Consider the following 13,032-nt stretch of genomic DNA (forward strand, 5'->3'; position numbering starts at 1 on the left):
ACTGGACCTTATGATCACTCAGCTACATAGCTGATGCCTGCTGGACTGTTCCTTTCCACGGTACCCCATCCTGTTTATCTGTTTAGCCTCAGCCCAAACTTCCGTCGCCATTACCAGTTGTTGTCTTAGCCCTCTCGAATAACTCCTGTGATTGCGTTATGCCTCTCTCCCATGTCAATATGCCTAGCCTATTGCTGTTTGGGTTAGTTCTTATTGTACTATTTCACTGTAGAGCCCCTAGTCCCGCTCAACCTGCCTCAGATAGTGGTCCTCTGTAGCTCAGCTGGTAGAGCACGGCGCTTGTAACGCCAAGGTAGTGGGTTCGATCCCCGGGACCACCCATACACAAAAATGTATGCACGCACGACTGTAAGTCGCTTTGGATAAAAGCGTCTGCTAAATGGCATATTATTATATTATTATATTATTATAGCTTCTTTGTCCCACCCCCCATACACGCGGAGACCGGCTCAATCGGTACTTCCAGTGATGCCATCTCTTTCATCGTTACCCAATGCTTAGGTGTACCTCCACTGTACTCATATCCTTGTCTGTACATAATGCCCTGAATCTATTCTACAATAACCGGAAATCTGCCCTGTTTATTCTCTGTACCCAAAACACTAGAAGACCAGTTCTTAAAGCCTTTAGCCGTATCCTTATTCTAGTCATCCTCTGTTCCTCTGGTGATGTAGAGGTTAACCCAGGCCCTGTAGCCCCCAGTATCACTCCTACTCCCCAGGCGCTATCATTTGTTGACTTCTGTAACCATAAAAGCCTTGGTTTCTTGCATGTTAACATCAGAAGCCTCCTCCCCAAGTTTGAGTTATTCACTGCGTTAGCACACTCTGCCATCCCTGATGTTCTAGCAGTGTCTGAATCCTGGCTTAGGAAGGCCACCAAAAATTCAGAAATGTCCATCCCGAACTAAAACATTTTCCGTCTAGATAGAACTGCCAAAGGGGGCGGAGTTGCAATCTACTGTACAGCTAGCCTGCAGAGCTCTATCATACTATCCAGGTCTGTGCCCAAACAGTTTGAGCTTCTACTTCTAAAAATCCACCTTCCAGAAATAAGTCTCTCACTGTTGCCGCTTGCTACAGACCCCCCTCAGCCCCCAGTTACGCCCTGGACACCATATGTGAATTGCTTGCCCCCCATCTATCCTCAGAGTTCGTACTGCTTGGTGACTTAAACTGGGATATGCTTAACTCCCCGGCCGTCCAAAAATCTAAACTAGATGCCCTCAATCTCCCACAAATTATCAAGGAACCTACCAGGTACAACCCTAAATCCGTAAACATGGGCACCCTCATAGATATCATCCTGACTAATTTACCCTCTAAATACACCTCCGCTGTCTTCAACCAGGATCTCAGCGATCACTGCCTCATTGCCTGCGTCCGTAATTGGTCCACAGTCAAACGAACACCCCTCATCACTGTCAAACGCTCCCTAAAACACTTCAGCGAGCAGGCCTTTCTAATTGACCTGGCCCGGGTATCCTGGATGGATATTGACCACATTCCGTCAGTAGAGGATGCCTGGATTTTCTTCAAAAGTGCTTTCCTCTCCATCTTAAATAAGCATTCCCCATTCAAAAAATGCAGAACTAAGAACAGATATAGCCCCTGGTTCACCCTAGACTTGACTGCCCTTGACCAGCACAAAAACATCCCGTGGCGTACTGCATTAGCATCGAACAGCCCCCGCGATATGCAATTTTTCAGGGAAGTCAGGAACCAATATACACAATCAGTTAGGAAAGCAAAGGCTAGCTTTTTAAACAGAAATGTGCATCCTGTAGCACTAACTCCAAAACGTTTTGGGACACTATACCGTCCATGGAGAATAAGAGCACCTCCTCCCAGCTACCAACTGCACTGAGGCTAGGAAACACTGTCACCACCGATAAATTTATGATAAATCTATGATAATCGAGAATTTCAATAAGCATTTTGCCATGACTGGCCATGCTTTCCACCTGGCTAACCCTACCCCGGCCACCAGCTCGGCACCCTCCGCTGCAACTTGCCCATGCCCTCCCCCCCGCTTCTCCTTCACCCAAATTCAGATAGCTGATGTCCTGAAAGAGCTGCTAAATCTGGACCCCTACAAATCAGCTGGGCTAGACAATCTGGACCCTTTCTTTCTAAAATTAGCAGCCGGAATTGTCGCAACCCCTATTACTAGCCTGTTCAATCTCTCTTTCGTAACGTCTGAGATCCCCGGAGATTGGAAAGCTGCCGCGGTCATCCCCCTCTTCAAAGGGGGTGACACTCTAGATCCAAACTGTTACAGACCTATATCCATCCTGCCCTGCCTTTCGAAAGTATTTGAAAGCCAAGTTAATAAACAGATCACCGACCATTTCGAATCCCACCGTACCTTCTCCGCTATGCAATCCGGTTTCCGAGCTGGTCATGGGTGCACCTCAGCCACGCTCAATGTCCTAAACGATATAATAACCGCGATCGATAAAAGACAGTACTGCACAGCCGTCTTCATCGACCTGGCCAAGGCTTTTGACTCTGTCAATCACCGCATTCTTATTGGCAGACTAAATAGCCTTGGTTTCTCAAATGACTGCCTCGCCTGGTTCACCAACTACTTCTCAGATGGAGTTCAATGTGTCAAATCGGAGGGCCTGTTGTCTGGACCTCTGGCAGTCTCTATGGGGGTTCCACAGGGTTCAATTCTCGGGCCGACTCTATTCTCTGTGTATATCAATGATGTCGCTCTTGCTGCTGTTGACTCTCAGATCCCCCTCTATGCAGACGACACCATTTTGTATTACATCTGGCCCTTCATTGGACACTGTTAACAAACCTCCAAACGAGCTTCAATGCCATACAACACTCCTTCCGTGACCTCCAACTACTCTTAAACGCTAGTAAAACTAAATGCATGCTCTTCAATCGAACGCTGCTTGCACTCTCGGCGGATCTGATTTAGAATATGTGGACAACTACAAATACCTACGTGTCTGGTTAGACCGTAAACTCTCCTTCCAGAATCACATTAAGCATCTCCAATCCAAAGTGAAATCTAGAACCGGCATCCTATTTCGCAACAAAGCCTCCTTCACTCATGCTGCTAAACATGCCCTCGTAAAACTGACTATCCTACTGATCCTTGACTTCGGCGATGTCATTTACAAAATAGCTTCCAACACTCTACTCAGCAAATTGGATGTAGTCTATCACAGTGCCATCCGTTTTGTCACCAAAGCCCCATATACTACCCACCATTGTGACATGTACGCTCTCGTTGGCTGGCCTTCACTACATATTTGTTGCCAAACCCACTGGCTCCAGGTCATCTATAAATCACTTCTAGGCAAATCCCCACCTTATCTTAGCTCATTGGTCACCATAGCAACACCCACCCCGTAGTATGCGTTCCAGCAGGTATATCTCACTGGTCATCCCCAAAGCCAACACCTCCTTTGGCCGCCATTCCTTCAAGTTCTCTGCTGCAAATGACTGGAACAAACTGCAAAAATCTCTGAAGCTGGAGACACTTTTCTCCCTCACTAACTTTAAGCAACAGTTGTCAGAGCAGCTTACCGATCACTGCACCTGTACATAGCCCATCTGTAATTAGCCCACCCAACTACCTCATCCCCATATTGGGATCCCATACAGGGATGTAACTCAGTTAGAGCATGGCGTTTGCAACGCCAGGGTTGTGGGTTCGATTCCCACGGGGGGCCAGTATAAAAAAATATATATATATATATATATATATATATAAAAATATATATATATATATATATATATATATATATATAACTAAAAAATATATATAAAAAATAATGTATGCACTCACTAACTGTAAGTCGCTCTGGATAAGAGCGTCTGCTAAATGACTAAAATGTAAATGTTGTTATTTACATTGTTATTTATTTTGCTCATTTGCACCCCAGTATCTCTATTTGCACATCATCTTCTGCACATCTATCACTCCAGTGTTAATACTAAATTGTAATTATTTTGCACTATGGCCTATTTATTGCCTTACCTCCATAACCTACTACATTTGCACACAATGTATATAGATTTTCTATTGTGTTATTGATTGTACATTTTGTTTATTCCATATGTAACTCTGTGTTGTTGTTTTTAAATCGCACTGCTTTGCTTTATCTTGGCCAGGTCGCAGTTGTAAATGAGAACTTGTTCTCAACTCGCTTACCTGGTTAAATAAAGGTTAAATAAAAAAAATATAAAAAAGCTGGTTGAGAGAATGCAAAGAGTGTGCAAAGCAGTTATCAAGGCAAAGGGTGGCTATTTGAAGAATATCAAATATATTTTGATTTGTTTAACACTTTTTTGGTTACTACATGATTCCATGTGTTATTTCACAGTTTTGATGTCTTCACTACTATTCTACAATGTAAAAAATAGTAAAAATAAAGAAAAACCCTTGAATGAGTAGGTGTTCTAAAACTTTTGACCGGTAGAGTGAGTGAGTGTGTGTACACACACACACACACACACACACACACACACACTACCATTCAAAAGTTTGGGGTCACTTAGAAATGTCCTTGTTTTCGAAAGAAAAGCAATTTTGTTGTCCATTAAAATAACATCAAATTGATCAGAAATACAGTGTAGACATTGTTAACTTTGTAAATGGCTACTGTAGCTGGAAATGGCTGATTTTTTATGAAATATCTACATAGGTGTAGAGAGCCCCATTATCAGCAACCATCAGTCCTGTGTTCCAATGGCACGTTGTGTTTGCTAATCCAAGTTTATCATTTTAAACGGCTAATTGATCATTAGAAAACCCCTTTGCAATTATGTAAGCACAGCTGAAAACTGTTGTGCTGATTAAAGAAGCAATAAAACTGACATCTTGAGACTAGTTGAGTATCTGGAGCATCAGCAATTGTGGGTTCGATTACAGGATCAAGATGGCCAGAAACAAATAACTTTCTTCTGAAACTCGTCAGTCTATTCTTGTTCTGAGAAATGAAGGATATTCCATGCGAGAAATTGCCAAGAAACTGAAGGTCTCGTACAATGCTGTGTACTACTCCCTTCACAGAACAGCGCAAACTGGCTCTAACCAGAATAGAAAGAAGAGTGGGAGGCCCCGGTGCACAACTGAGCAGAGGACAAATACATTAGTGTCTAGTTTGAGAAACAGACGCCTAACAGGTCCTCAACTGGCAGTTTCATTAAATAGTGAAGGGAGTAGTACACAGCGTTGTTTGAGAGCTTCAGTTTCTTGGCAATTTCTCGCATGGCATAGCCTTCATTTCTCAGAACAAGAATAGACTGACGAGTTTCAGAAGAAAGTTATTTGTTTATGGCCATTTTGAGCCTGTAATCGAACCCAGATACTCAACTAGTCAACAACTGTTTTCAGCTGTGCTAACATAATTGCAAAAGGGTTTTCTAATGATCAATTAGCCGTTTAAAATGATGAACTTGGATTAGTAAACACAACGTGCCATTGGAACACAGGACTGATGGTTGCTGATAATGGGCCTCTGTACGCCTATGTAGATATTCCATTAAAGATCAGCCGTTTCCAGCTACAATAGCCATTTACAACATTAACAATGTCTACACTGTATTTCTGATCAATTTGATGTTATTTTAATGGACAACAAAATTGCTTTTAATGGTCAAGGACATTTCTAAGTGACCCCAAACTTTTGAACGGTAGTGTGTGTGTGTGTGTGTGTGTGTGTATATATATATATATATATATATATATATATATATATATATATATATATATATATATATATATATATATATATATATATATATATATATGTGGGGGAAAAAATTATTTAGTCAGCCACCAATTGAGCAAGTTCTCCCACTTAAAAAGATGACAACTATGACTATGACAGACAAATTGAGGGGAAAAAATCCTGAAAATCACATTGTAGGATTTTTAATGAATTTCTTTGCAAATGATGGTGGAAAATAAGTATTTGGTCACCTACAAACAAGCAAGATTTCTGTCTCTCACAGACCTGTAACTTCTTCATTATGAGGCTCCTCTGTCCTCCACTCGTTACCTGTATTAATGGCACCTGTTTGAACTTGTTATCAGTATAAAAGACACCTGTCCACAACCTCAAACAGTCACACTCCAAACTCAACTATGGCCAAGACCAAAGAGCTGTCAAAGGACACCAGAAACAAAATTGTAGACCTGCACCAGGCTGGGAAGACTGAATCTGCAATAGGTAAGCAGCTTGGTTTGAGGAAATCAACTGTGGGAGCAATTATTAGGAAATGGAAGACATACAAGACCACTGATAATCTCCCTCGATCTGGGGCTCCACGCAAGATCTCACCCCGTGGGGTCAAAATGATCACAAGAACGGTGAGCAAAAATCCCAGAACCACACGGGGGGACCTAGTGAATGACCTGCAGAGAGCTGGGACCAAAGTATCAAAGCCTACCATCAGTAACACACTACGCCGCCAGGGACTCAAATCCTGCAGTGCCAGACGTGTCCCCCTGCTTAAGCCAGTACATGTCCAGGCCCGTCTGAAGTTTGATGGAGTGCATTTGGATGATCCAGAAGAGGATTGGGAGAATGTCATATGGTCAGATGAAACCAAAATATAACTTTTTGGTAAAAACTCAACTTGTCGTGTTTGGAGGACAAAGAATGCTGAGTTGCATCCAAAGAACACCATACCTACTGTGAAGCATGGGGGTGGAAACATCATGCTTTGGGGCTGTTTTTCTGCAAAGGGACCAGGACGACTGATCCGTGTAAAGCAGGGGTGTCAAACTCATTTTAGCTCAGGGGCCACATGGAGGAAAATCTATTCCCAAGTGGGCCGGACCGGAGAAATCATGGTATATATAACTTAAAAACAACAACTTCAGATTGTTTTCTTTGTTTTAATACGATCAACATACAACATAAAGCTGGAGCCTGAGGACAGTGTGTCCAAAATAGTACAAGCACAACATCACTATTATTAATAAAACACGTCAAGTTTATTTGAAAATTCTAAAGAAAAAGAACACACAAACACACAATGCCTCAGTGATTCACAGAAGTATATCACAGATCACAGAACTATATCAGGGTGTCATTTCTCAGGCAGAAATGTAGATAAAAATAATGAAATCCTGTTCCCCAAACAAGTGCAAGAACCACAGAGTCAAGAATAGGTTAAATATACAAATAAAATCAATTAAAAACAATAGCACATCAACATAAAAACATAAACATAAATCTGAAAGCGTTGCTCAAACTCCCTTAACAGTCCCGTTATTTTATCTTTGAACCGCTTCATGTCTGCCACATGTTGGGTCGCGCACACATTTTTCAGACAGTGGAAGTGAGCTGCATCACCACCGGCAAGTTGCGTCTCCCACAATGACAGCTTCAACTTGAAAGAACGTATGCTGTCATAATACTGCGTGACAACTTTGTTGCGCCCTTGCAGCTGTTTGTTCAAGTTATTCAGGTGCTCTGTAACATCCACCATAAATGCAAGGTCCTGCATCCATTCTGCGGAATGAAATTCTAACACTGGTTTGCCCTTTTCTTCCATGAACTGTTCAATTTCTTCTCGTAAATCAAAGAAACGCCTCAGCACAGCACCTCGGCTTAACCATCTTACCTCAGTGTGGTATGGCAGGCCATAGATGTGGTCTTTCTCTCTGAGAAGGCTGTCAAACTGACGGTGATTCAGGCTTCTGGATCGGATGAAATTAACAGTTTGGATGACCACCTTCATGACGTTATCCATCTTTAATGACTTGCAACACAAAGCCTCCTGGTGCAAAATACAGTGAAAAGTCAAAAAATCACGTCCTCCATTTGCAGATTGCACTTTCTCTCTGAACTTTGTCACAACGCCTGCTTTTTTCCCGATCATTGAGGGCGCACCATCTGTAGCCAGGCTGACAGCGCGGGACCAGTCCACTCCGACCCTGTCCAGCGCGCCGACGAGTGCGGTAAAAATATCAGCTGCTGTCGTTGTATCTGTCATCGGCACCAACTCCACGAACTCCTCTGTGACGGTCAATGTGTCATCAACTCCGCGGATGAAAATGGCCAGTTGTGCAACATCTGTAATGTCCGTGCTTTCATCAATTGCAACCGAAAACGCAATAAATGACTTTACTTTTTGCTTCAACTGGCTGTCCAAATCCACTGAAAGATCGGAAATCCTGTCTGCAACTGTGTTTCTTGTCAGGCTGATATTTGCAAAAGCCTGCCGCTTTTCAGGGCACACAATCTCCGCTGCCTTCATCATGCATGTTTTTACAAATTCACCCTCACTAAATGGTTTTGAAGCCACTGCGATTTCATTAGCAATGAGGTAGCTAGCTTTCACTGCAGCGTCACTGATGTCTCGGCTGTGAGTAAACACAGACTGCTGTTTCTTCAGACCCGCCAACAGTTCATTCACCTTCTCTCATCTCCGCTGTCCTTGAAAGTTGTCATATTTGTCGGCATGAAGACTCACATAGTGGCGACGAAGGTTATATTCTTTCAGCACTGCAACATGCTCTGAACACACCAAACATACAGCGTTCCCATTCAATTCCGTGAATAAAAAGGATGACCATTTTTCTTGGAACACTCTGCACTCTGCGTCCACTTTTCTCTTTTTTGACAGAGACATATTGGGGCAATGAGGGTGCCAAAGCACATAATGTTAAAAGTAGAAGCCGTAATAAATATTGCGGGCAAAACAAAGTAGCTCATTGGCTGCACGTGCTTGACCTACTTGCTCTGCCCCGGTATAAACAGTTTGCTTGCTTAACACAATTGCTATTGCGCCATCCAGTGGACGCAATTGGAACAGCAGTTTATTTGTTGATTTTTTTTTTTTATTTTTTTTTTTTCTCGAAATCATCTCGCGGGCCGGATTAAACCCGTTTGCGGGCCTGATCCGGCCCGCGGGCCGTACGTTTGACACCCCTGGTGTAAAGGAAAGAATGAATGGGGCCATGTATCGTGAGATTTTGAGTGAAAACCTCCTTCCATCAGCAAGGGCATTGAAGATGAAACGTGGCTGGGTCTTTCAGCATGACAATGATCCCAAACACACCGCCCGGGCAATGAAGGAGTGGCTTCGTAAGAAGCATTTCAAGGTCCTGGAGTGGCCTAGCCAGTCTCCAGATCTCAATCCCATAGAAAATCTTTGGAGGGAGTTGAAAGTCCGTGTTGCCCAGCGACAGCCCCAAAACATCACTGCTCTAGAGGAGATCTGCATGGAGGAATGGGGCAAAATACCAGCAACAGTGTGTGAAAACCTTGTGAAGACTTACAGAAAACGTTTGTCCTGTGTCATTGCCAACAAAGGGTATATAACAAAGTATTGAGAAACTTTTGTTATTGACCAAATACTTATTTTCCACCATAATTTGCAAATAAATTCATAAAAAATCCTACAATGTGATTTTCTGGATTTCTTTTCTCATTTTGTCTGTCATAGTTGACGTGTACCTATGATGAAAATTACAGGCCTCTCTCATCTTTTTAAGTGGGAGAACTTGCACAATTGGTGGCTGACTAAATACTTTTTTTCCCCACTGTACATGCCTGTATGAAGTTTGCCAATGAACATCTGAATGATTCAGAGGAGAACTGGGTGAAAGTGTTGTGGTCAGATGAGACCAAACTCGAGCTCTTTGGCATCAACTCAACTCGCTGTGTTTGGAGGAGGAGGAATGCTGCCTATGACTCCAAGAACACCATCCCCACCGTCAAACATGGAGGTGGAAACATTATGCTTTGGGGGTGTTTTTCTGCTAAGGAGACAGGACAACTTCACCGCATCAAAGGGACGATGGACGGGGCCATGTACCGTCAAATCTTGGGTGAGAACCTCCTTCCCTCAGCCAGGGCATTGAAAATGGGATGTGGATGGGTATTCCAGCATGACAATGACCCAAAACACACGGCCAAGGCAACAAAGGAGTGGCTCAAGAAGAAGCACATTAAGGTCCTGGAGTGGCCTAGCCAGTCTCCAGACCTTAATCCCATAGAAAATCTGTGGAGGGAGCTGAAGGTTTGAGTTGCCAAACGTCAGCATCGAAACCTTAATGACTTGGAGAAGATCTGCAAAGAGGAGTGGGCCAAAATCCCTCCTGAGATGTTTGCAAACCTGGTGGCCAACTACAAGAAACGTCTGACCTCTGTGATTGCCAACAAGGGTTTTGCCACCAAGTACTAAGTCGTGTTTTGCAGAGGGGTCAAATACTTATTTCCCTCATTAAAATGCAAATCAATTTCTAAAATTTTTGACATTTGTTTTTCTGGATTTTTTTTGTTGATATTCTGTCTCTCACTGTTCAAATAAACCTACCATTAAAATTAGACTGATCATGTCTTTGTCAGTGGGCAAACGTACAAAATCAGCAGGGGATCAAATACTTTTTTCCCCTCACTGTATATGTACATATGTGTATATATATATATATATATATGTCTGTGTGTTAGTGATACGCGGGTCAGCTGTTTGTTCACCCACACCGCAATTGCTAATAACCCATCCGCAACAGCCCGACTCTGTGTGATAAAGTGAAAATCTGAGGCCTGCACCCGACCCTAACCCGCGAAAATAGAAAATGCAGATGGCCGAAATATTTTTTTGACAGGCCATTTTAGATAAGCCTATGTTTCTGATTATAATGTAATCTTGTCTATAATTAGATACATGCAGCTTCTCTTCGGTCAGTGCTTGTTACTCTAGAAGACTAAGTAAACCCTTGCTCACCAGAATAATGTCATAAATCAATAGAATTAATGTTTCAATCTAGTTGCCATGGTAAAGTTAGTTCTCTCTTTCATCTCTGCTTCTCTTGCCCAGCAAAGAAGTTTAGGGACCGGGGTGAAAATGCCATCGGTTTGACCGGTTTTAGGGAAATTAAAAGCTGTTAAAACGACCCAACATGATATCTTTGGCTTGGATGCATATGTTATGTGGTTGAAATACTATTAGCTTTTATGATGCTGATAAAGATGGCACCTTTACAGATGGTCCCTAAAACACACACTCATTCTCTCAAGAGTAGTAGTCCCCTGTAGCTCAGTTGGTAGAGCATGGCGCTTGCAATGTCAGGGTTGTGGGTCTGTTTCCCACGGGGGGCCAGTATGAAAATGTATGCACTCACTAACTGTATGTCGCTCTGGATAAGAGCTTCAACTAAATGACTAATATGTAAAATGCTGAAAGAAATCATATTTCTCCACTCCTGTTCCTGAGTCAAAACTTACAATAGGTGTATAATTTTACTGCAAGAAATGCTCAATTCTGCAGGAGCTAATATTATATTAGCCTATGTGACCTACAGTCAGTGTCCAGATTTCAGTAAGGCTACTTTTCCATTTAACCCATCTGAACAGTACAGGTCCCTTGACATGCCATTTTAAAGTCCCCGTCTTGTGACTGTCGAATTTGTATAGCGCCTCACAATCATCACACATACCACTGCTATCATCCTCTTTTACCACTTCACCAAACATTATACTAGTGTTCTGGCCTTCCCTTCTATAACAGACTACTGTTCTGGCCCTCCGTTCTATAACAGACTACTGTTTTGGCCCTCCCTTCTATAACATTACACTACTGTTCTGGCCCTCCCTTCTATAACAGACTACTGTTCTGGCCCTCCCTTCTATAACAGACTACTGTTCTGGCCCTCCCTTCTATAACAGACTACTGATCTGGCCCTCCCTTCTATAACAGACTACTGTTCTGGCCCTCCCTTCTATAACATTACACTACTGTTCTGGCCTTCCCTTCTATAACAGACTACTGTTCTGGCCCTCCCTTCTATAACATTAGACTACTGTTCTGGCCCTCCCTTCTATAACATTAAGACTACTGTTCTGGCCCTCCCTTCTATAACATTAGACTACTGTTTTGGCCCTCCCTTCTATAACATTAGACTACTGTTCTGGCCCTCCCTTCTATAACATTAGACTACTGTTCTGGCCCTCCCTTCTATAACATTACACTACTGTTCTGACCCTTCCTTCTATAACAGACTACTGTTCTGGCCCTCCCTTCTATAACATTACACTACTGTGCTGACCCTCCCTTCTATAACAGACTACTGTTCTGGCCCTCCCTTCTATAACATTAGACTACTGTTCTGGCCCTCCCTTCTATAACATGAGACTACTGTTCTGGCCCTCCCTTCTATAACAGACTACTGTTCTGGATCTCCCTTCTATAACATTAGACTACTGTTTTGGCCCTCCCTTCTATAACATTAGACTACTGTTCTGGCCCTCCCATCTATAACATTAGACTACTGTTCTGAAACTCCCTTCTATAACATTAGACTACTGTTCTGGCCCTCCCTTCTATAACATTAGACTACTGTTCTGGCCCTCCCTTCTATAACATTAGACTACTGTTTTGGCCCTCCCTTCTATAACATTAGACTACTGTTCTGGCCCTCCCTTCTACAACAGACTACTGTTCTGGCCCTCCCTTCTATAACATTAGACTACTGTTCTGGCCCTCCCTTCTATAACAGACTACTGTTCTGGCCTTCCCTTCTATAACAGACTACTGTTCTGAAACTCCCTTCTATAAAATTAGACTACTGTTCTGGCCCTCCCTTCTATAACATTAGACTACTGTTCTGGCCCTCCCTTCTATAACAGACTACTGTTCTGGCCCTCCCTTATACAACATTAGACTACTGTTCTGGCCCTCCCTTCTATAACATTAGACTACTGTTCTGGCCCTCCCTTCTATAACAGACTACTGTTCTGGCCCTCCCTTATACAACATTAGACTACTGTTCTGGCCCTCCCTTCTATAACATTAGACTACTGTTCTGGCCCTCCCTTCTATAACATTAGACTACTGTTCTGGCCCTCCCTTCTATAACAGACTACTGTTCTGAAACTCCCTTCTATAACATTAGACTACTGTTCTGGCCCTCCCTTCTATAACAGACTACTGTTCTGGCCCTCCCTTCTATAACAGACTACTGTTCTGGCCCTCCCTTCTATAACAGACTACTGTTCTGGCCCTCCCTTCTATAACAGACTACTGT

The sequence above is a fragment of the Coregonus lavaretus genome, assembly GCF_964263955.1.
Source record: "Coregonus lavaretus genome assembly, contig: HAP1_SCAFFOLD_1965, whole genome shotgun sequence".
Taxonomy (NCBI): domain Eukaryota; kingdom Metazoa; phylum Chordata; class Actinopteri; order Salmoniformes; family Salmonidae; genus Coregonus; species Coregonus lavaretus.